Raw genomic sequence first — 26530 nt, forward strand, 5'->3', positions numbered from 1 at the left:
CCATACACTTTAATACTCAGCAACTTAAAAAAATATGCAGTGCCATTTGGCTGTTAACTATCAGTCCATTTATATGAATGGATTTGTAAAACTCCTAGCCAAGAGTGCTTGGGATAGCATCTCTACTGGTCCTTACTGGATCCTCTTCTTTTGTCACTCTTTTCAGTCATTTGTTGATTCCTGATTGTATCTCATTGGTGACTTGAATGACCATTGGTAATCATATCTGGGCAAATACCCTAGCTTGGTGTCTCTCAAAGGGCTGACTGAAAACCATTTGCAACAGAATCAACTGAGGTACTTGATAAAATTCAGGTCCACAGGCCCTGTTTTGATTTCCTGCTCAGAAGCTCTTTAGAGAGTAATAAGTATTTGGAAAATACCTTAGCTAATTCTCACACATTAACACTGAAACCATGGTGTAGTTTGCATGTCTACAATTCCTCAAAGTTCACGGTTTAAAACACATAGGTCTCACCAACTACAGTTCTTTTATTTTAGCTTCATTAATTCACATTTGTTATTTAACCAACTTGGAAATTGCTAGATGTGTGAATAGCTGCCAAAGTAAAATGTATCTATCTTTTGCAAAAATGTCTTCTACCAAATGTCTCTACAAAATGAAATGTAAATACCTTCTAAGATCTTGCTTGGAGGAATCTTACAGATTTTTAAAATCTTCCACGTTTTAGGGAATAACAAGTGCAAAGGCCCTGATGTTGAGAAAGCCACTGCAGAAAGAAAATCTGGATGTGTGTGTGAGAGAATAATAGTAGTAAACGAGTTTGGAGAGTAGGGCAGAAGAAACATTGAATAAAGCAAGTAGGACAGGTAAAAAGTTTAATTTTTATTCTAAGAGTGATGGGAACGGGTTTTGCGAAATAATGTGATATGATTTATGGTGTTTTTTTTTTAGATTATTCTGGCTATTGTATTGGTTATAGACTATAAGGATTGGGGCAAGAGGGGAAGAAGCAAGGAGGTTGTGGAAGAGGCTGCCTATTGCATTAGATGAGGCAAGGAATGATGTCTTGGAGTAAGTAAAGATGGCAAGAGTAAGGTGAGAGGTAGGTGGATTCAGAATGTATTTTCAAGTTAGAGCTGGCAAGAATTTCTGATGGACTGGACATAGGAATTGTGGGAAAGTGAGAGTTTAAGGATGAATCTAACATTTTTGGCCTGAGCAACTGGATGAGTTATGGAGCCAGGAAAAACTGGAGTGCAATGGATGGATCAAAGCAAAATATTTAGTTTTATTTGCTAAGTTTGAAATGTCTATTATGCATAGATTGGAGATACTTAGTGGGAAATTGGAATTAGGAGTCTGGAGGTTAGGTGAGTGGTTAGGGCTAGAAGTATGAATTGGGGAGTCATAAGTCATCTTCCCATTAAAGTAATGGGACTAGATTAAAACTCATGAGAAGTGAGGGTAGATGGAGAGTGCAGGGGGCCAGGAATGAGCATTAGGGCATTCTAACAGACGTTGAGGGATGGGAGGCATCACCAAGGGAGACTGCCAAGGAATGGTGAGTGAGGAGGGGAGAAATCTAGGAGAGGATGGTCTCCTGGTAGCCAGTGAAACAAAATATTCATTCTGGAAATTATGAAGTTCATTTTCCAAAGTTTCTTGAATTGATGATAATTTGAAACTTGGTATTTTAAAAAGAGCTTTAGCAAACATAAAAGAGAATAATTTTCTATCATGAGTGACTGATTGCAGTAGCATGGGGAATGGAAAAGTTGTGAAAAGGGAATCAAGAATTTATGTAAAAGACAATTTTAAACAAAAGTATTCATTTAAAAAACAAGTACACAATATTTAGACATTATATTTTGTCTTTGTGTCAATAGCAGCTACAGCATGCTGTAAGTGAAAGATGAAGGATTACAGTTTAATATCAAATCAGGGGAAAAGGTGAAATACTTGAATTCTTTGTAGATTTTTAATAGATTTCAAACCTTTATTGGTTTTGAATAATGTCATATTTCAAACATAATTTTCTAAATAATCATGACAATTTTAGAATCAGAATAAACCTTATATAACCTTATATAAACCTTATTTAAATGCACATGTAGTTCATTTTTATGGGTAAAACTAGGACTCTGGTCTTCTGATTACCAGTACTATTTCTTATTGCAACACACTGTTTAAATGTATAGATGATTGAAAAAAAGAGCGTACCAGTGATCTCTTAAATGTTTTACAAAATATTAAGTAATTAAAATTAGGGGAAATAAAGCTCATGAGGATTAAATTACAGGAAGAGTTTATAAGAGGGCAAAGAAGTAGGAGATGTATTTCCACACGGATAAATATGAAATTTTAGGAGAAAATGACCAAAACTGCATTTATAAGGTCATGATGCTAGCTAAATGAAATAAAGACAACCATCATGTGAATAACATATAGTTTTGAAGGTGAATTTTGAATATGGAGACTGATACAGATTAACATCTGATTATAATAAAAATCATATAGGCAGGGTAACAAGGTCTTCTTCATCCAATCACAGCTTATCAGGAATAAGGGAACCTCTTGATACTTTGGTATGTGCCATTTTAGGACAATGAACTTGCTACAAAGTGAACACTTGACGCAAGAAATAGTTTAGAAACATAAATATGATTCAAGAAATTCCTGGATGGTGAAAGCTATGTTGGATTATTTCAAAAAGTTAGGGATGACTAGGTTAAGTAACTTCTCTTTTTAATAACAGAATAACTGTCACATGAAAGATCTCACTATGCCACTGACAAAGATAAAATCCCAGGATGGCATGGCTTCACAGTCTAATAGTCTAGAGCTACAATGTCCAGTATAGTGTCCATTAGTCACAAGTGGCTATTAAATACTCGAAATGTGGGTAAGTTTGACTTAGGAACTGAAATTTTAATTTTATTGAATTTTATTGAATTTACTTTTAAAAATTTAAAAACACATGTGACTAATGGCTATAGTTTTTGACAGCACTAAGAACATTTCCATTATCATGGAACGTTCTATTGACCAGAGCTGACCCATAATATTTTTATTTAATTTTACATTTATTCCTCTTTGCTAAGAAAATCCTCTCTCTTACTAATAAACAATATTAGCAAGATGGCTAGATATAAGCTCAAGATGCAAAAAACTATTGGATTTCTATTATCCAGGAACAAAGAGAGAGCTTAAAAATTATTTAAAATGGAAAAAAAAAAACTACCTAGGAATAAATCTAAATAAAGATGTGCAAGACATTTATGGAGAAAATAAAACCTTATTGAAAGATATTAAAGAAGTCTTAAATAAATGGAGAGATACATCTTGTTTATGGATAGAAAAGACTCATCATAATGATGTAAATTTTCCCCAACTTAATTTATACATACAATACAATTACAATAAAAATACTTAATAGAGGTTTTACAGGATTGCCAATTCTGAAATTTATGTGAATGGTCAAGAACAGCTCAGACACACCTAAAAAATCCATTCATTCCAAAATGGTCCTGGAAAACTTAATTATTCGTAACAAAACAAAGAAATTGGATAATACACACAAGTCGATTGTAAGTGCATTAATGGCTTGAATATAAAACAAAGATACACTAGAACTTTCAGAAGAAAATCTACTATATCTGGGTAGCATTAAACTAGGGAAGGACATTTTAAGTAGAACAAAAAGGCACTAAGCTAAAAGATAAATTTGATTTCATTAAAATTGAGAGCTGCTATTTATCACAAGACAACATTAAAAAAGTGAGAAGGCATGACATAACTTATTTGTGTCATATATAGCTGACCAAGGATTATTTGCTTGTATTTAAAGAACAATAGAAATAAGTAAGAAAAAGATAAACAGTAGAAAAATGGACAAAAGATACCCTCTGGACTTTCACAGAATAGGAAACATAGGCAACTATTAAACAAATGAAAGGATTCTCAACCTATCGGTAATTAGGGAAATACAAATTAAAATTGTTATGGACTGAATTGTGTTCCCTAAAATTCGTATGTTGATGCCCCATCTCCCTATGTGGTTGTTTGGAGACAGGGCCTTTAAAAACATAATTATGGTTAAATAAAGTCATAATGGTGGGGCCCTAACTGATATGACTGGTGTCCTTGTAAGAAGAGGAAGAGATACGAGGGATGCATACACACACAGAAAAGGCCATGTGAGGACATAACAAGAAAGCAGTGGTCATCTGCAAGTCAAGGAAAGAAGCCTCAGGAGGACCCCAAACTGCCAACATCTTGATCCTGGACTTCCAGCCTCTGGAACTGTGAGAAGATAAATCTCTTGTTTTTTAAGCTACTGAATCTGAGGTATTTTGCTGGGGCAACCTGAGCAGACTAATACAAGGAACAAAAGACTAGACTGGCCATTCTAACTGGTGCAGCTATAGAGCAAAAGGACTGAAAATTGATTCCATAACTTTGGAAAACATTTTGACATTATTTTTTAAAGTTGAATATTTGAATTCCCTACAACTCAGCAATTCTTCTCTTAGTATGTCTACTCTTTTACTTATGTTAAATCTTGCACATGTGTACCGGGAAACATTAACATAAATGTTCATGGAAGTACTGTCCGTAATAGGTCCAAAACAACCCAAATATCATTAATAGAATAATAAACACATTTTCTTGTATTTATACAATAAAATATTATACAGTAGTACAAATGAATGAACACTAGTTAAAGCAAAGTGGATGAACCTTAGAAACATAATGTTGAGTAAAAAAAGCAAGCACAGAACTAAAGTATGATATCAATTTTATAAATCTCAATAATAAGCAAAATCAGATAAAAATTATGTGGATGTTGAACATAAAGCCAAGATCAGAGTGATTTCTTTGGTGAAAGCAGGAAGGTGGGATCAGGGTAGAGAACAGAGAGAAGACTCAGCAGTTTTGATTCTAGTTCTTAGTTTTGGTGGTGTGTTTGCAGGAGTTTATTATTTCTCATAACTTACATACAATTAAATATATTCTTTTGTATATTATCTAATAATATTTAAAAAATCAAAATCCATTATATACCAAAGATAACCCCTAGACATTAATTATAGAGAGTCCACTTTGAAACAACATACACAGTTACTCATAAATCTTCTGTAGTTGAAAGCTTTTAGCTATGAAATTCTTCCCCCTTCATATAAGGACTTTATGTTCCATAATGAAGGAAAATTGTTCCTACTTTGGGACAATTTGCCTTCTTTATTTAAGTGATACTAGTCCTTTGGCTGCCTAGAAATTTTAAAAACAACTGATAACTACATCTACTGCCTGCAAGAGAATAAAGGAAAAGGAGCAGAGGAGGCAATCTCATACATTATTGATAAACACATACAAAGACAATATTGGTACAAAGCTATTTCTCCATATAGCAACTCTGAATTTTACTAATAAATACATAAATATATCAAACATTAATAAAAGAATAAAATTATCCAATATGAGTACATTTGCTCTTCTTTTGCAATTAATTCCAGGATTCTATTTTAGATTATTACTTCATATCTGCGAGAGTTGGGTGTGTGTTTGTGTGTTTGGTTTTGTGGAAGCTGCATTGTGCTAAATTTTACATTCCTTTCTTGAATTAAATGGCTTTTGTTATCCCTTGGGAATACTGAAGATAGCAACAGCAGATTACTACCTACCTGTGGAAAAGTATAAATAGCAATTTTAGCTGCTAGTGATTCTGAAATTGCCCTTAACTTTGTCCTTATAAAAATGCTCCAAGAATTACATTTTGCAAATCCACAGATTTACTATCCATATTCAAGTCATTTACGTGGACAAAGAATGTAGCCTGCCATATCAGTAACAAAGGACCTTAGAGCCATCAAGCCATCAGCCACTGAAGCCACCCCCAAAGCTGCACCCTGAGGGGATTCAGGATGGAGAAAACAGGAGACTGGCCCTAGATAATTAAAATGCATATCAAGGGAATGATTTCCATGAGACCAGATTCTTGCATCTCACCATATACAGAAAAGTGCTAAATTTATTAACTTAAGATGTCTAGTTTCTTTAATTAACAGTAATCTTTTGATGTTCCAACTACCTGTTTTTTTTTTTTTTTGCAAGAACCCCTAAATATCCTGTGCCCTCCCTTACCTCTTCAGAACAGTCCCTCAGAGCTGAGAGGTTGTCTCCTGACGTAAGTCCTCAGTATGTCCTCCAAATAAAACATAATTCTCAACTTCTAGGTTGTGCATTTTTTTCCAGTCCACATTTAATTGTATGGCTCATGTAGGTACTATGCCTAAATGTAATGGGATGAGCTGTAAATTATTAAAACTAGATAAATTCTGTCAGCTCTACCCCTAGCTGAGATCCAGGCTTTCATCTCTGGATACTTCTGTCATAGATCTTGGCAAATATGGGGTCTGTGTTGGTCTTAAAATTATTCGTAGAATTGTGGGGACTCATTCATTCTTTCAACAAATTTTATTGCTTATATTCTGTGTGTCAGTTACAGTGCTGGGTCTTGAAATACAGAAGTCAACACACAAGAAAATATAAGGATAACACACATTTTCTACCATATTAACTTTTTTCATTCATTCATTCATCCCTAAGTCATTCAACACGCGTCTTCTTCTTCTTTTTTTTTTTTTAAAGGATTTTCTTATTTATTTATTTATTTATTTATTTATTTATTTATTTATTTATTTTTGGCTGTGTTGGGTCTTCGGTTCGTGCGAGGGCTTTCTCCAGTTGCGGCAAGCGGGGGCCACTCTTCATCGCGGTGCGGGGACCGCTCTTCATCGCGGTGCGCGGGCCTTTCTCTATCGCGGCCCCTCCCGTCACGGGGCACAGGCTCCAGACGCGCAGGCTCAGCAATTGTGGCTCACGGGCCCAGCTGCTCCATGGCATGTGGGATCCTCCCAGACCAGGGCTCGAACCCGTGTCCCCTGCACTAGCAGGCAGATTCCCAACCACTGCGCCACCAGGGAAGCCCCAACAACACGCGTCTTCTTATTGAATACTGATGAAGGGTCAAATGCTATGCTAAACACTGAGTATATAACTGCAAATGAGATGGACAGGTCCTGATTTTGATGTCACTACTATCTTTTGTCCTGCCATATAATGGGACAGCTTCATTATTCCCTTTACCCTAAGTTTTTATCACAAATTGCTAATGAAAATAAAACTGTTAGTGGAGTTTCAACATGCATAGGTAAATGAGAGCACAGAACTCCTCTTTCGCATGCCCCATTCTCCTCCTTCTAACTCCCTATGTGAACTCACTTTGTGCCAAGACCAAGAAGATGTGCCCCAATAAGAACCAAGCTGATTTCCTCACACTGACTGGGGCTATTGCTCACTTAGAAGACTTGATGCTTAATTTTGATAAGCAACTAGAAGATCATGGAGACAACCTATAAAAATGATTTGTCTTTGGAGAAAATACTAAAAAGGGTTAATGTGCTGTTCCACATGCCTAACCTCCTGGAATTAAACCACAGGCACCAAGATCACCAAGTGTACTTGGCAACAATGAGCTAAAAATGAAAAAAAAAAGCATCATACTGTTATTGTATTCATTTTCCCCCAAGGCACTCTCTGATAAACACCACAAGCTCTAAGGGAATTGAGAACAGCTTCCTTGTGGGGTAGGTTATATATGCATCTTTTTCCAAGCAGTTAAATCATATCCAGCTATCAGCACACCTTACTTAAGGTGATTGTAATGGATGAGGTTAAATGTTCCTACCTGATTGGAAACCTTCTTGTCCTCAATTCATTGGCTATACTGGATTTTTTTTCTTGGGTCAGACCTTCAGACTTCTACCAGAAATCGTTCCTTTGGGGAAACCAGACCTTCCCAGAAATTCAGGAAACTGAAATGGAGACAGCAAGACAGAAGGAAATTATTTGGACATATAGACCTCAATTGTTTGGTTTTAAGTAAACTTTCAAGCAAACATCTTCTAAATGGTATAATAACTTTAGGGAAATTCATAGTTTATAAGTTTGTGTACTCATAAACTGAACATATTATGATAAGAGTACAGGTTGCATTTTGTGTCTTCAACTCAAGCAAAGACTTCAAAAAAGGCCCAGTTATCCTTTGTTCATTAAGACATAAAGAGAGGGCAAAAAGGGCAAGTTTCTAAGTCTTCTTCTTTAAAATTTACTTCCTTTCTTCAGTCTTCATCAAGGTCTTCAGGAAATTAACTTTACTAAAGTTAATTATTCATAAAATAAACATAGGAACCTGCAGAAGACTATTTCACAGAGACCTGTAATGTACACTATCCTTTGCATACATGCACCATGAGCTTGTCTTTTCTAGCACTGGCATACACAAAACTCTGTGTGTGTGTGTGTGTGTGTGTGTGCACATGTGTGTCTTTTTTTGTGATGGAGCCACAGGGAGAAAATAAATCTATTGGCTGCAATTCAGTGATTTAGAAAGATTTAAGCGTAAAGGAAAAGGCTACATCAAGTGAAGCAATAAAGTCATGAGGTTGTGGTTCAATAATAATAACAATAGCAGTCTTCTGAGTAACCAAGGGAGCAGGCTTCTCAAATTATAGTCACACCTGTTAGACCATCTGCCCATAAATTTCACACTATCATTAATGGAAAAAAAATGGCACTGTCTCTCCTTCCCTTTATCCATTGGCCATTCTCATAGAAACTATTTTTCTCTTCAAGGTCATGCTCTTTCCTATCTGTTTAAAAATATTAGGATTTAGGAGGAGTGATAATGTGCCATGCCTTGGTGCTTGTACCAGTGATGGCTCTGTAAGGAGCACTGGATTGTGAGGAGGCTATAAATTGAATTCCCCTAGAAGCAGAACCTGAGGCAATAATTTGAATGCAAACTGTTCATCTGGGAGGTGCTTCCAGAAAACTCAGAAGTGGAGTGGGAATTGAGAATGGAGGCATGGAAGGAAGCCAACAGAGGTGCATTACTGAACAAATTACTCCTGCAGGGAACTGCTGCCAGTACTTCAGGGGAGTTCTGTGAAACTCTATAGAACATGTCTCAGAGTTATCCCAAGAATCGGTGAGAAACTTGAAGTACTTATCTTCCAGTCCCCTCTGTCTTTGGTTGAAAGCTACACCCAGATACATTAACTCCTGTACACTTCTGGCCTGCCCTAAGGTGGATAATTGCAGGTGATCACATGATTCTATCAGCATATACTGGAATGATGAGTGCTGGGGAGATATGAGTGGAGCATTGAAACCATCTAATACAGTCGGGGAAGGAGATATTAATTACTGGCTTGCAAGTCCAAATGGATAACCTTAAATTCCTGGGTTAATGCTTTTACTTTGAGGTATTTAAGCATGATGTATGAGTAAAAATTTCCTCTATTAAATCAAGTTTAAGATCCTAAGTCCCTAATCTTCTGGAAAACTGTGGGTATCTTTTAACAGATTTTTGAAAAGTAACATGATTAAGATTTCAAATTGACCATCCATTCATTCATTCATTCACTCATTCAACAAACAGTTATTGAACACCTGAAGTATGCCATGGGTTAAACTAGGCACCAGTGTTACTGTTACTAAAATCATTATCGTGCCACCTAGAATTCAATGTATTGTGACACTCAAATAAGAAAATCCGTAGTTACCATAAAAATTATTACAGAGTGCTATAGGAAGACACAGTAAGACCTTAATTCATGCTGTGGACAGTAGTATATGGGGGATATCAGTAGGGCTTCCTGTAGAAGGCAATTGAAATGGATATGTAACACGAAGGAAGGGTGAATTTTTGAGGAAAAGAGAAGATAAATTCATGGTTGCCAGAAAATGAATGGTTAAGGATCAGTCCAGAAAGGAGTTCCATTCATAATCAGTATAAGAAATGCTCACTAGAGTGTAAGAAAAGAAGACAATGGAGAGGGTGGTAGAAGCGAGATCATGAATGGTCCATGTATGTATAGTAAGTGCTATGGTCTAGTCTTTGTGTTCCCCTCCAAATTCACACGTTGAAATCTTAATTTCCGTAGGTGATAGTATTAGTAGGTGGGGTCTTTGGGAAATGATTGTGGTATTAGTGGTCTTATAAAAGAGACCCCACAGAGCTCCCTAAGCTCTTCTGCCATGTAAGGATACAATGAGAAGTCTGTGACTCAGAAGAGGGCCCTCATCTGACCATACTGGCACCCTATTCTTGAACTTGCAGCCTCCAGAACAGTGAGGAAAAAATTCCTGTTGTTTATGAGCCACCCAACCTGCAGTATAATCTTACAGCAGCCCAAAAGGACAAAGAGAGTTTGGATGTGAGATTTTACTCCAAGAAAGATGGGAATCCATTGAAGGATTTTAACTGGTAACTTAGAAGAGAGAAAAGTTTCATAACACAATCAGGTATTTTTATAAGAAAAATTTGTTTCATTTTCAGAAAGATCACTCTGGAAATACTGTGACTAGATTTTTGGAGAAGGGTGATGGCAGTCCCGGATATAGAAAGATGAGTTAGTAGTCCATTAACATAAGTCAAACAAGAAAGTGGATATAAAATGTGTGAATTTGTGGCTGAGAGTTCTTTCCTTTTAGTACTTGAAAAATGTTATGTCAATGCTTCTGACTCCATAGTTTTAGACAAGAAATATGCTGTCATTGGAATTGGTGTTTCTCAATAAGTGATGCATTGTTTCTGCCTGTCCACTTTTGAGATTTTGTTTGGCCTCTACTTTTCAGAAGTTTAATTATGACGTGTCTTGGCAAGGATATCTTTGTGTTTTTCCTCTTTGGGTTTGCTCAGATTCTTGAATTTGTGTTTATGTCTTCTAAAAAATTGGGAACTTTTTAGTTATTATTTCTTTGAATACTTTGTCAGTCCTACTTGCTCTCTTTTTTCATTCTGGAACTTTGATGATATGAATGTTAGTGCTTTTGTTACTGTTTACAGGTTCTTGAGATCCTGTTCTTTCTCCCATCTCTACCCCTCAGTCTATTTTTCTCTGTAGATTTGGTACATTGTATTGATCTCTTCTAAGTTCATGATTCTATGCTTTGTAATCTCCACTCTACTCTTGAGCAAAGTTTTTTGATTGTTGTATTTTTCAGTTGTACTGTTCTCATTTGTTTTCATTGTTATAACTTCTAGTTCTTTGTTTACATTTTCTACTTTTCCCATTTCTGTCAAGGAACACATAATTGCTAATTGAAGCATTTATGTGACAGCTTATTTAAAATCCTTGTCTGATAATTTCAATAGATGTTTTATCTCAGTGTTGGTGTATGTTCATTGTCTTTTCTCATTTATTCTGTGATTTCCTGGTTCTTGGTGTCATGAGTATTTTTCAATTGTATTCTAAACATCATGAGTTATTATACGACTCTGTATCCCATTTAATTTTATTATTACTTTTTAGCAGGAAGTCATCCTATTTGAGGTGTAGTATGAGGACTGGGGGGTTACATACAGCTTTCCATTGGGCCCTACTGACAATACCCCAGCAAAAGTGGGCACTTACATTGTCTCACTGCAGACAGATCAAGTAGAAGTTCAGCTATCCTACTGGCCCTTCTGACACCTTCCCCCCAAAAGTGGGAACATTAATATCATTGTGTTGCCTTTTAGTAGGAGTGGAAGTTCATCTCCCCAGTAGATTTCTTGACACCAGGGGAGGGGAGAAGTGAAGTGTTTGCTGTCCTTCCTCCCACTTCATTCCATCTTGTTGATGCCGGGTATGGGTAGAGGGTCAGCTACCTGCTGGCCCCACTGACACCAGGGTAAGAGGAAAAGAACTGCCATCTAGCTCTGCTTGTGCCATCTCATTCTGTCTTACTGCCTCAGGATGGTTATGGGGATTCAGCACCCCATTGGGTCTCACTGACACCATGTGTTGAGGGTTAGTGGGGTGTCTACTCCCTCCAACCTGTAACATCCTGTTATTATTAATGTCAGGGAGAGACGGAGGCTAAGTCCCACCATTGGACCCCACGACTGTGTGAGGGCAGCCCAGTGTTAACTAGCCTGTCAGGCACCACCTTTTAAAGTCTCTTTGCTAATGGAAAGGGGTGGAGGCTCAGCTCACCACTGGACCACACTGAAACAACCCTGGTGGGGAATCAGAGCACTGCCTCTTTTGGAGGGCAGGAGTGGGGTGGTGTGGAAGATCAAATCCTAGCTTGGTCCAACTGAAACCACAGGACGTAGGGGATGGGTGCAATATTCCACTGGCACTTGGCTCGAGTAGTGTGTATATTATTGCCCAAATGATTTTCTGTCTTTAGCAACCCCTTTCCTCATACTTTGGCTAGGGGGAACAGGGTTTTTTTTGAAGCTTTTTTGTCTCTTGTTGTGTTGGTGGTTATTGATTGGGGGTTCCTGTAATACCCTCTCCAGGATGTATGGGAAGCAACAGGAAACACAGGGGACTCGTCACCATGTTATTCCTCAAGTCCCAAAGTCCCTAGTTAAGTCTGCCTTCTCATTTCCACCTTTCAGTGTCTTCCTATGTTTGTTTGTTGTTATGTTCAGGGTTTTAGTTTTAAGTGGGAGAACCTGGGAGAAGTGGGCTACTTCATCTTCTTGAAAGCAGAGGTCTGGAGGCCTATTGATGTTAAAAAGTACTGCTGACTGTAAATTAAAATTTGATGATATACACCTTTCCCTTTAAGAATTATTCTGCTAGATGATGTGGCTTCCCAAAGTTGCTACAATTTGATTTTCATACTTCTAAAAGTCAAGTGTTTTGCTGGAGTTGAAATTTAAAGATAAGCAAGAGATGAGGCTAAAATGATCTATGTGGTAACAGATTAAAGTTGGAAACATCAATATACATTCATGTTCAGCTTAATATTGCTTCATATTACCTTAATACACGTGGTTATGTAGAGAGATACTTATAGATATGTGCATATACATGGGTAATGTACACACATATTATCTCTTTACTCTGTCAGCTGAGATCTAGAAGCAATGACATCCGAGCAGCAATTAGCACACCCCACACCCAGATCCTGCTGTCTGATACCGTTCTCCACTAAAAAGACCTAGTTATCCTTGAAGAAATAGCTGATTCTAGGACTGGGGCAGTAAATATACAAGATGAGCCTAGACCATCTTATAGTGTCAGAAAGTAAGGAAGTTCCAAAAAAAAAATATATGGATGGGGATACATCAGAGTGGCACAAGAGCCAACTGAAAAGAGTTCACAAGGGTCAGGACTAGAGCAATTTGAGGAACAAAGTAAATAAAGTAGAATTAGATTATAACCCAAAGTATAAAGTAAAAATCCATGAGTTCTTCTGATATAAATAAATAATTGGATATGTAAATAAATGAGGGAGAAATGATAAATCTCCAGTGCAAAAGAATTCCAAATAGTTTATGTAGTACTCCATCTTAAGCATAACTCCCTATTCCTTAGCTGTGGGCTGAGCATATTGACTTCCTTCCAAAAAGTACAGTATGAAAAAGGGAAAACAGTAATTTTACAATGGAGAAACCTGAAAAACACTACCTCAGCCTGGTGATCAAGGTCGACCTCAGCATTCATAATGTATATTGATACTTTGTACACTTGATGTGATCTGACAAAATAACCCTTCTACTCTGTGGTCTTCCTCCCCAAAACACATAATCCCAATATCATCATGAAAAATGCATCAAAGAAATTCCAGTAGTGGGCATCCTACAAAAACCTAACTACTCAAAATTGTCAAGGTCATCCAAGGAAAATCTGAGAAGCTATCAAACCCAAGAGGAGCCTAAGGAAACATGGCAACTAAATGTAATGTGATGTTCTGGATGAAATCCTGGAATAGAAAAAGGACATTAGGTAAAAACTAAGGAATTGGACTAATGTATAGACTATAGTAAACAATAATGTATCAATATTTGTTAATTGATTGTAACAATGTAACATACTAATATAAGTTGATCATCATAGAGGGAAATGGGTATAGTGTATATGGAAACACTTTATACTATCTTCTCAATTGTTCTATAAAATTAAAAGTTCTAAAAAATAAAGTCTATAAAAAAGTTGTGTTTTCTTGTTTTATGATTATGTGCCTGTATTTCCTAATAAATATGTAAATTTGCTTTACCTTCCTTGATACTGATATTAAAGAAAATACTAAGTAACTCTGAAAGAATTTGTAACTCCAATTCAACAAGCAATAATTCTTGGTATTAACTTTTTGGAAGAACCCACTGAATAAATCAAAGCAAATTGTCTTTAAAGGCTGAATTTCTTTTCAGTGTTTAGTCTTTTATATGATTAATGCATACCACAAGCATGACTCTGTTTCAAAGGGCAGAAAACATTGATTGTAGGCAATGTCTAAAGTACAGTGAAATATTAATGCATGATGCTATAACAACTTTAATGTATTTTATGTTTTCAAAATGATGAATTGTTATTTCAGTCAATAAAGGATTCACTTTTATACATTTCCTACCCACCTTTTCCCAAAACACCCACAAGGAAATGATACTATCATCTGATATTAGGTTCATCAATTTAAATTGGAGTTTTTGGTAGCTGTGGTTGCCAATGGTACTGGAATATGTGATACTTTTACAAATCCTCTCCATGGCAAAATCTGATCTTCACAAGGTAAATCACAGTAGGTGCCTAAAGCCAAATGACATATAGCTTTGTAGCTAGATTACCAAGCATTTTACTTAGAGGCACAATAGAATGTAGAAAAGGCCATTTCTCTTTCTGTCTTTTTCTGCTCAAAGGTCACTCACCATCTTACTTTTTATCAGCTATCTCAGAAGTTTTCCATAAATTTAGACTATAAAATGTCACTTAATGTGAATGTAGCTCAAAATTCTGTTTTAGTACAGCTAATCTCACATTATTTTTATTGGCGCTAAATATGGAAATCATCAGCAAATTTTTGTACTTAACTTTTTTTTTTGATGTGGACCACTTTTTAAAGTCTTTATTGAATTTGTTACAATATTGCTACTGTTTTATGTTTTGGTATTTTGGCTGCGAGGCATGTGGGACCATAGCTCCCCAACTAGGGATTGAACCCACAACCCCTGCATTGGAAGGCGAAGTCTTAACCACTGGACAGCCAGGGAAATCCCTGTACTTAACTTTTAAAAATAATTAAAATAAGCTATTCAACACATTTTTCCTTAAAAAAAAAAAAGCAAGTCTTCTTAGGCTGGCCCTGGGCACATACGTGACTTTGCCATTTTTTCCATGGACTATTTTCTTATCTGTTCTACTGTGTCACATTTGTTCTACCTTCTCAGAAAGAAGCAGTTAAAAATTCATCTACACATTCATGCATCCATACATTTATTAAATAAATCTATTGAACACCTACATATGGCACAGAAAAAAAGGCAGAAAACTAATCTGGGTTGCACAGAAAGCAATGAACTCAGTTAAAATTTTTGGTGAAAACAGGTGTTACTCAATCTACTGGAAATTACATTTCATTATGGGGACTCACAGACTCAAGGAAAACCAAGACCTAAATAATAATAAAGTAATAAAAGCACTAGCCATTTACTGAGTGCCTGCTTGTACCTGACTCTGAAACTCTAAAATCATTACGGATGTTTTGAGGATTGTCTGATATAATTGTAATCTCTATTTTACAGATGAAAATAACAAGGTTCAGAGACATTAGGTTACTTGCCTAAAGTGAAGTGGCCCAGAAACTACAGAACTGGAAATAGAACATTAGACTTCATAATGCCAAAGTCTGTGCTTTTAATCACAATGTGTGTGTGTGTGTGTGTGTGTGTGTGTGTGTGAGACAGCGAGGTGGGGGGGAAAGAGAGAGAATGTGTTTAATAGAGAACTTCTGAGAAATGGCAAGAAAACTGCCAGGTATCCATAAAACAATAATTTAGGAGCTTTTTACTATACAAGTAATTGTTAATCATATGGCTGAACTAAGGATCTCTCACTTTTGAACTAAGAAATCAAAAGCTTCCAGAAGTTGAGTCTAAATTTTACACTTACATAAGATACTTCATACAGAATGCTAAAGTATAATAACTAAAGAGCTCTGAAAATACTGGAAGCATTCATATTAGTATGATTTCATAATGTGGATAATAGAGGATTTAAGAAATTGGCAGATGCAACTGCAGACTCATTTGTTATCATTTCTGTGAAGGGCAAGATAAATGAATAAAATGAGAAAAATGAAAAAAGAATGGCTAGCAATTTTAGGTAGTTTGCTTAATCTCCATACTAGGAAAGACTAAGCAAAAAAAAAAAAAAATTCTCGAAATTTTATTTTGAAAGCACCTACAAGTGCATATGGTCTTTTTATACCAAATAACTTGGAATTATGAACTGTCAAATAAGTCTAATCTTCTCTGATGATAAAATTGCTGACTTTATTTGAAACTGTGAAATGAAAAATGAGGTAATAATCAGAAAGTCTTACGAAAAGGAGTAGAAAAAACAAAATTATAAGAGTCATGTTAAAAAATATTTTGAAACAAACATAAAATCCCCATTACTGGTACAGAGCTTTTAAAACTTTATTTTGGTTTTAAGTTTTAATAAATATTCATATGTTTACATAATTATGTCATAAGGAAGACACAATTTTAGGTCGGCTTTCTTCATTCTTTCTTTATTAAGCATTATTCTATTTTGCTCCATCGTCTTGTAATTATAATATAGTAACTGTGTAATTTTCTACTAAGTGGATATAATTTCCTAAACTGTTTTCCTATTGTTAACAATTAAAGGTGTTTCCAATTTTTTGTTATTACAAATGACATGACAATGAGCATCTTTATATAATAATTTTCTGGATTATAAATTATTTATTGGCATAAACTTCCAGAATTAGAATTAATGTGTAAAAAGCTATTAACATTTTAATCTTGCTAGACATTGCCAAATTACTTGTCAAAAGATGGAACCAAATTATATTGCAAAGATCTTTGCCAACAGAAGACATTATATATAATTTTCGATCTTGCTAAATTAATAAGTTGGAAACCTATGTTCCATTTCTTTGAATTCTTTGATAACAGAGTGCTCCTGGAGGCTGGGAGGGAAGCCATGTCCGTGAAGGCTGCCCAGAGTTGGAGCGGGGAAGTGGAAAAAGGTAAAAAAAATACTAATTGTATTTTCCCTCAATTGTTATCTCTCACTCTTCTCTGCCTCTGTGTAACTTATATCCAGGTAGCTGGAGAAAAATCATGTGGCAGGGCAAATTGGTATTCCAATAAATTAATAATCACTAACTTCAAATGGGTTTTCAAGACTGGAAATATTGCTCTGACTTACAGTAAGTTCTTTCTAATTCTCCTTAAGGACTATTTTCTTAGAAGCTTTACCTACCCTCCTCAAATTTTCCTCCATCCTCTCTACTTCCTTCACTCTGAGCTGGTGAGGTGCTTCATAACTCATTAAGAACATAGAAGTCAGTAAATAGTCCACTGCCAAATCCATTAATTCATTAGCATTTGCACTGATCTTTGTATTCCCTTTTACTACAGGAGTTAAAGTTAAAAGGCCATGTGCACTACAGATAGCATTTCATTTTCTCTCATCTTCTCAAGTACTTCACAGCACTGCATTTTCTACAACCCATCTACTGCTTATGAATGATTCTTGCCAAAATTCAACCTCATTCTAGACTAGTAACTCCTACTTAAAATGTTAAAAACTATACGTGTAACATGAAAGCCTCCCTCCTCCCCTAATCCCTGCATATCTTCTTTAGCCAATTCATGTCTGAACTTTTCAAAATTGTTATCTTCATATATTGTTTCCATTTCCTCACATCCCATTTACTCTATAATTTACATCCATCTGACTTCTCTCACCGTAATCTCTTTGCCCACTGTCCTCAAATTTTACTTAAGAAGGTCACCAGCGATCTCCATGTCAGTATAGCCAAGGAATAGTTTTTGTCCTATTTCTAGGCTCTTTCCTTCTTTAAAAAAGAAAAAGAAAAACAGAAACAAAAACCGTTTTTTTTTCTTCTATGCTTTTACACTCTCATCATCTTCTGTCTTGGTATATTTTACTGACTTTCTGTGTTTAATCTGATTTCTAAATATTCTATTAGTTTCCTTTATCTTCAGTGGAATAAACCACTATATGAAGGATTATTCTCAACAGTTAGTTCTCATAATAACAGTACTAGTAGCAGCAGTCAATACTTCTATAATGCTTATCATGTGCCAGACACTATTCTGACACTGTTTAAATACATATATATAGACACACACATATATGTGAGGTTTTCCTCCTCATAGACCTATGAAATAAGCCTATTATTATACCCATGTTACAAATGAGAAAACTGAGGCAATGAGAGGCCAAGGTCACATGATCAGTACTTGGTGAAGCCCTGCCTGAGTTAATGCTGGAAATTTAGAGTAGACAAGTTAAATAATGTCTCACAGATTGGCCTTAAAAGTGAACAACATTTAATTAATGACTTGTGAAGTATCAGAAAAAAATGGAACATTTTAAATTGAATGGGAACTACTAAGTCATGTATCAGTAACTAAGAATGACTCTTATTGAATGAAACTATTTTTCATTATTCTTTTGAAAGAAAAATATTCTTGTGTTAGTGTTTCACAGTTTTTTTTCATTCACATATTTATTCATTTATTAAACACACATTTCCTGCACACCTTCTATGCAAGCTTTGGAAGATTCAGTGGTGAGCAACAAATCACAAAGTCCTTGCTCTTAAGCAAATGTCCAGTGGTGGAGGAAGGCAGAGTAAACATGTAAATAAATTTTGTACAGTGACAGAAATACGACTGGACAATGGGATGGAGATGCACTGAGGAGGCAGGTCTCTTTGGTCAAGATAGTAGTGGTGGCGTTTGAACCGAGACCTTAATGATCAGAGGGAAATTTGTCTGGGTAGAAGGATTAGCCAATCTAAAGCTGGGAGAGCAAGAAGTAGAGCTTGTTGCATCTGAGGGACTGAAAAAGACAACTGTGCCTCGAACCCCATGAAGGTCAGGGAAAGATTTAGTAAGTGACCAGAGCACATGGTCTCTGTGAGCCTGGCTAAGTAGTTGAAAATTTAATCTCTTTACAATAGATAGCCTTTAGAGGTTAGAAGCAGTGCAATAATAGCATCTGATTTGTGCTTTTTAAAAGACTACTTTGACTGTTGACTGTCCTACAAAAGCAAAATACTTGTGTCTCTATGAAGTGCAGATAGTAAATTTTAAAAAGCCCAATGAGCTCATAAGCAGTTGGTTTACTAACTGTAATCATTTATCTTAACTAGACTTCATTAATATAAGCTTGGTGACCTTGGGGTCCTGGGACATATTAGATTAGGGAAACCCAACTATTTTCAAATAGTGTGATTTGAAAAATTCTCGAAATTGTTGGGGTTCAGGAAGATTATTTTATTGCTGGGGCTGGATGGGAAGTTTAGAATAAGAAAAGAAAGTATGATGGCTGGCTTCCATCTATTCTCCCTTTCTGTGAGAGAAATGATGGTGGGATGACTACTTTGCTGTTGACCCAATGCTTAAATTTCAGAGCTAGTTCAATCCAGTAAATATTTGCTAAACAACTATTATATGTTAGGCACCTAGCTGAAACTGGGAATATAAAGAGAACAATTAATAATAAAAGCAGGTATTACTAACAAGAGACAGGCACTGTGCTAATGCTTAACATGCACCATCTCAAATTACATTAATTTACACACTAACCATATGGGGTAGATGCATTTATCATACCATTTTCCAGGTGAGAAATCTGATCCCTTTAAGGGGCTTAAGTTACTTCTCCAAGGTTACACAGCTAGTTAGGGGCATAGGCAGTATTTGGACTCAGGTCTGGTATCAGCACCAATTCTCTTAGCCATTATGCTCTATAAGGACCTTACTTGAGAAGTTCAGGATTATACATATACGGGTACAACCAACCTTAAGACCATCTGGCAAAACTGGCTGTTGAGAAGTCCTGGATTTATGTTAAGATGCTCTTGGAATGGAGAAGATTGTGAAGGAGGGTCCCCAAAACACACTCTCTGTACTAAGGGGCAACAAAAGAGAGAGAGAGAATTAGCCTACAGCAGTATGATATTGAGGACCAAGAAACAGTGTTTCTCTCTTTTGTGAATAGTTACTAAATTATTTCTACTTCAAAATATCAGAAAGAAATCACAGTACTATGGACAGTTTGTGGAGCCACCCTATCTTAGTGTGAATCCTGGCAGGTGTAGAGTTCATAGTATGACCCTGGCACCTAAGTGTAGTTAAGTAAGCTTTCATTTTTCTTTAGCCTTAAAGCAAAGTAATTTTCTGATAGGTATAATTTAGGAAAGTCTTCAAAGAAAATATTTAAAGTCCACTATCTCAGAGAAAAGCAATTTTGCAAAAAGATCTATCAGCAAAAGCAAGGCCAAACACACCAATTATTTAGTGAGACTTGTATTGTTATATCATTGCTCATGTTGTTTCTTTATGCATTTACCTGGAAGAAGGCTTTTAATGTTCAACAATTCTCAAAGAGATAAAGACCCACACTGATGTGTCAGAAAGAGCTTTGCCCTTGAATTAGATCATTTTGGGTTTGGCTACTTACTAGAATTAGGTAACATTCTTAATCTTTCTGAGCCTGTTTCCTATCTGCAAATAGGGATAACACTATCTATTACAGAGGGATGTGGTTAAATTAAATGACACATGTAAATGAAATATATCCTTCTAGACTGAGAACATACCTAGTAAATGTTAAGTGATCTGCAAATATTCTGCTTTCTTGAAATGGATGAAACCTGTTATGTTCTTAACCAATGGTCTAAATATCAAGACAATATTTAGTTAAAAGTTATATTCGTTCTTTCACTGTCCATCTGCATTTTAACATATTCTAACATATTCTCCTTGATAAATTGTGTCAATATTAGTAACATTTGTCATTTAAGCTATTACTGTTCATATGTTTAAAATATTTCAATGTGATATAAGTCATTACTCAAAGGGATGCCTACTGGCTTTGTCAAAGATTTATTTTAAGTAAAAATAAAAGACACATTTTTCATTTTCACCAAGTTTTATTGAACAGTGTATTCAGTAACTGTATGAACTTTCTGGCCAACCCAATACAGTAGCCAAGACATGGAAACAACCTCAGTGTTTTTTTTGTGGATGAATGGATGAAGAAAATGGGGTGCATACAACCTAATATTATTCAGCCATGATAAAGAAGGAAATCTGGCTATTTGTGACCACATGGGTGGATTTGGGGGGCATTATGCTAAATGAAATGTCAGACAGAGAAAGATAAATACTTTATGATCTCATATGTGAAATCTAAAATACTGAACTCATGATAGAAAGAATGGAATGATGGTTGCCAGAGCTGGGGGTTGCTGGTGAGAAAAATGAGTGAAGATGATCAAAAGATAAAAACTTCCAGTTATAAGTGAGTAATGGTGATGTAATGTACAGCTTGGTCACTACAGTTAACAATACCGTATTTTATGTTTGAAAGTTGGTAAGAGAGTAGATCTTAAAAGTTCTCATCACAAAAATGAAATTTGTAATTATGTGAATTAAGGTTAACTAAACTTATTGTGGTAATCATTTCACACTATATATATATATATATATATATATATATATCAATCATCACATTGTACACCTTGGACAAATACAATATTATATATCAATTAAATCTCAATAAAACTGGAAAAATTTCATTTATATTTTAGCATAAATATATCAAATTGGGTTTCTTGACAAGATTAATAATAACTATAGATAAAAGGAAATAAGATTTTGTTGTTGCTGTTGTTTGCTTTTCCAGAGTGCAGAACACTAAAAAGGGGGGGGGGGTGAGTGTGGGCTTGCAAATGCTGCTCCATGGGCCCTAATGCTGTGATACAGACATTTAGTCCAGATCTGAAAGAGAACTTGAGTCATTTCAACAAATCTGCAAAACAGTCATGTTCAAACATGAAGAGATGAATAGATATCAGTAAATTTTTTTTCACACTGCAAGAAATCTGCCTTCAGCTTTCAGCAAAACCTCAGTTTTCGGGTTATGAGGGTAACAGTTCTTGAGCAAGCAGTACAATGCTTACACCAGTGCTTTCTCCCTACGATGAATAAGTTTTCAGTCTCCCCACCAGTGCTCATCCCTTCTCCCCTTAATGTCTTGGCCAAAATTCAGCCATCAGCCCAGAAAACTCTTTCCCAGTTTCATTGCCTGTACATGACCACGTTATTTCAATCACCTTGGCACATTTATATTACCTACTTCCTAAGGTAGGTATTATATATATGAGATTTTAAATAAAAGAATGCCTGTAAAGTACTTAATGCTCAACTCCTAGCACAATATGAATATTCCGTAACTACTGACTAGCATTTACATTAAAACTAATCTGTACTTTCTTTCACACACCCATGTTCTTTGTCCCCAACTGGGGTAAAGGAAATAAATGAACATTTATTGATTATCTACAGTGAGAGTATGGAATGCAGTGTAGGCTATAGAATTAGTGGTGTTCAAGACTGAAACTGACCTGGATTTGAATTCCAGACCTCTCACTTACTTAGACTTTACTACGCCTCAGTTCCCTTACTGATAATTAGAGATAATAGACGTTTCAGGGACCACGGTAAGGATTAAAAATATTATAATGTTTGGATCCAGAAGGGGTATTCATTACCTCATTTAATGTAAACTGTTAGGTAATCTGATTGAGTTTTGAGAATCTGATAACAGCTCTGCATCTTTTTGCTAAAAATAATTAGATAAGTAGATAACTATTCATAGCATTTTGCAAATAATTCCAGGGCTTTACTAATATGAAAATCAATCAAAGGCTTTAGTTGGCACAAAGAACTCAGAGAAATTGTTATGGGGCAAGAATTACAATTCTTCTTGAAATATAGACTATCATCCTGGAGAAGAAAGAACAACATTTTAATGTGGTCAAATTTGGGTCAAAACTATGCACTTCCATAATGGTATTTCTACCAGGTCTTGATTTGACTGGGATTGAAATTTCTGACATTACTGTCCCCATCACAGACTTGAAAACCTGGCAGACAATCAAGTGCAACCTGTAGTTAAAGGTCACTCATCTAAAAAAATGGGTATGTTACTACCATTCTGACAAAAGCATTATGAAGATTAAGAAAAAGCACAAATAAACTCTCCTAACACCTGACAGCCAAGTAATACATCTTTCAGCTCTTTCATTTCTTTTTCCTTCTTACCTTACTTATTTCCTTCCCTGCTCTGAGTTCTCACTGTGTTTCATGTCCCACAATGCTGAAGTCATTGTAATGCTTTTACTCAGAAATCTCATTTAACATTTAGCATAGTAAATAAGAAAGCCTAAGAAGTGATTGAGGTAAACTGCCATTATTACATCATTCGGATAACCTGATTTGTCCAGAAATGTAACTATGTGATTCTCCTTTAATTCTAGTTGCTCACCATTCATGGGCACAAATTGAGTGTATATCAGATATATTAAATTCCTGGAAAATTATCTGTGGTGTGATTTGGGGTTATATTTGTGTACTACAGCTTTCCTAAAACTAAACTATTATCATTTCTACCCCTCTTCTGTCTGAAAATCCTCAAAACATAATTTCTAATTAATAGTTATACTAATTGGCATTATAGTCATTCTTTTTTGCTTTTTCTCTGATTATAAGTATCTTCTGACTCTTAAGTCAATCAAATGGGTTCTCTACATATGGGGAAGTTCAAAGAGGAAAATAGGATGAGTAGGGTAAGAAGACATTCACACGTAGAATTAGTGGAAGCCTTAGCAGTAACAAAACTAGTGAAATTAGAGCTAATTAATTAGCAGTTAGGAAAATTTTGTCATGTGTTGTCATTAATTGGTCAACTAGGGTAATTAGGCTTACAAACAATAGAAAGCAAAGAGTTGAAAATCTATTGTTTCTGCCAGCTTCTCCTGCTTGTTATCAGTGCAATTTTCTCCTAGTTTATGAAACAATAACAGTTTGGTATTAGAATTTAAATGCCATCAATATAAGATATGGAGATATGTGAAGCCTACTACACTTTCTTCGTAAACTAGTACTATAGCATCATAAATTCCACAGTAGAATGATTTAGTTGAAAGATAAAATTCATGCAGAGTACACTATTTGTTTAAACTTCAAAAAAATCAAAAAGGATTTCTATATCTTGGCACACTCTTCTTTGTAGAATATGTTAGAGCCGGCCTTTTTTTGATTAAGAGCTACTGTTCTGTAGAGAACACTTTTTTCATATTTATAATCATCAGGCAAATCAAGAATCTGACTTCCTTGGAATCAGTAAGTGGTTTTTTCCTCACTTCTTAACAAAGAACAGAACAGCTGATAAAAAAACTAAAATCCCTCTTTTTTGTTGATGTATAGATGATTTACAATATTAGTTTCAGGTGTACAACATAGTGATTCAATATTTTTATAGATTATACTACATTTAATTATTATAAAAAGATGGCTATATTTCCCTGTGCTGAACAATAAAATCCCTCTTTTGTTAAAAAAATAGCAAATGATGGAATGTTAGAAAATTAATTTATTTTCCATGAATAATTATCAATAACTATGGGACACTGGCCCATGTAAGTTAAGAGGCTTCTTTTTCCATGTGATTCTGAATACAAAATGTATCCATATTCAGGAATCGTTTTCAAAGTGAATTTTTTTTGGTACCTTAATAATCATAATGGGTAGTAAGATCAATTTGTTTTAACACTTATGTAGATAAGTGTTAAATATAAAATGATAAAATGTAGGGTCTTTTCACTTTTTAATTTTAACTCTGTATATGAGACAAAGAAAACTAAGTGCTTTCTATCATGTTGTGGTTTTTGCTCAACTACTACTACCAAAATTCTTGAAAGATAGTATTACCTGTTTGTGTCCTTTCAGAACAACGCCCTTGCATACCAGTGCCATAAAAAAATCAATAGCCTTGAGAGACCTTTCAAGGAAATCATTGTTATTGATTCATCCCTCAAATATGACCCAATTTAGCAACAAAATGATGCTGAAGTTTATCGTTTCTTCTCAGTGAATTAATAACTCTGGAAGATTTAAATGTCTTTTCCTAGATGACAGAGGTGGCTTCTATACACATACACAATGGACACATACACACAAATAACATCCTGATATCCATTTTACATCTGTAATTCCACTCTGAATTCTCCTGCCATTAACCAACTCAAATGCCACATTATTCAACTCCTTTCCCTTGCTGGCTGGATTGGGTTCAGGAAACAGGGAGCAATTTTAATGCCCTCTTTAGTAAACCTACACCCTATTTATGAACTAAGAAGAAATAGTTTTTGTTTCTATTTTCTGGTATCTTGAGCCTTTCATATGATTGCATCTCTCCAACCATATAGCTTGCAGAATTAGTATTATGATTAGAGATGCAGAAAAGTTTTGATGCCTAAAAATGTCTTCTCATCTACTAACTGATGGTTGGCACTCAACTTTCTTCCCTTTGTCTCTGAATCTCATCCCTTTACCTTAAATCTTTTTTTCCCATTAAAATTCAAATACTGGTTGTGCTTTAAGATCTTAGTCATTTTTATCTCAGCTTGAATGATCCAAAAGCAAGTTTTGATGATGTGTAAGAGGGAAGAGAACTTGAGGGCATGAGGGTTCTGCAGAGGGTATTAGGGAATAGAGAAGACAGAGCAATAGACAGACTCCCAGGGGAAACTCAGAAAGTGGAGCTTGATGAAACAAGCAAACATCACGGTTTTGCTTAAGGTCTATTCTAATTAGTTGTTATTCGTGTGTAAAAGTTTGCCTAAAAAGCATAACCTATGAGTGATTTGTGCCCCTGAATATTATGGATGTATAATATAATTCAAACAGTGCAAGGAACACACAGATTACCACATGGCCTCAGCCATGCTCCATTTTGCAGTCTGCCCACTTTGAGCATCAGAAAATGGATTGTAGAAATCTGGTTCATCTTATTTTAAACTTCTCGTTTCCCAAATTTGAAATAGTATTTATTTAAAAACTAGGCTCTTTAAAAAGATCGCAAAAACACTATAAGGTATTCATTGAAAAGAACCTAACATTTACTACTGTAGTACATTATGTACAATTTATTGACTATTTCTCCTGAATATACATTTATGTATTTCATAATCTAACATTTATATTAAGTATAACTATAATATGATTCTGGTGTCAACCTTGACAAAGCTGGTGAAATCCTTTGCTACAAAAATATGTCTCTGCCTTATAATTTTGTTTCAGTATTAGTTTCCACATTTGCCAGCAAGATACTTTTCATCCTACTCAACTAATAGGCCACTTAGTTGAATACTGGATAAAATACAAATTGCAGAGGATCCTCCATTTCTGTTCATAATTTTAAAAATTTCAACTAAAAGTGCAAAGCGTTTATCAATTTCTGTAGCTTGCTCTCTTCCTAAACCTACTTGCTTCTTACATCAATATTAAGTTTCTGGTTTTAAATAACTGTGACTCTCCTTTAATGTGTTCTCTGTTAGAGGCTTTCTCTCCCTTTAGAATTGTTAGTAGAAGTGGTATTTTTGTGGGAAGAAAACAGCATCTTCTGTACTACTCAGCTATCA

General features: G+C 35.3%; 1 protein-coding gene across 5 annotated transcripts in view; it reads right to left on the reverse strand.

Annotated features, from left to right (window-relative positions):
- Positions 1-26530, reverse strand: part of PKIA (cAMP-dependent protein kinase inhibitor alpha) — a 103748-nt gene that overhangs the window by 32720 nt on the left and 44498 nt on the right. For 2 of the 5 annotated variants that reach the window (XR_009005824.1, XM_007185078.2), the window contains 2 exons: positions 19842-19950; positions 7716-7842 (listed from right to left, as the gene is read on the reverse strand). The exons of 1 other annotated variant lie outside the window; for it this stretch is intronic. The gene's annotated coding sequence lies outside the window, so the exon portion shown is untranslated. The remainder of the gene's footprint in view (positions 1-7715; positions 7843-19841; positions 19951-26530) is intronic. 2 more of the 5 variants (XM_007185079.3, XM_007185081.2) reach the window with 2 other exon arrangements.

This window comes from Balaenoptera acutorostrata, chromosome 17 (assembly GCF_949987535.1).
Source record: "Balaenoptera acutorostrata chromosome 17, mBalAcu1.1, whole genome shotgun sequence".
NCBI lineage: Eukaryota > Metazoa > Chordata > Mammalia > Artiodactyla > Balaenopteridae > Balaenoptera > Balaenoptera acutorostrata.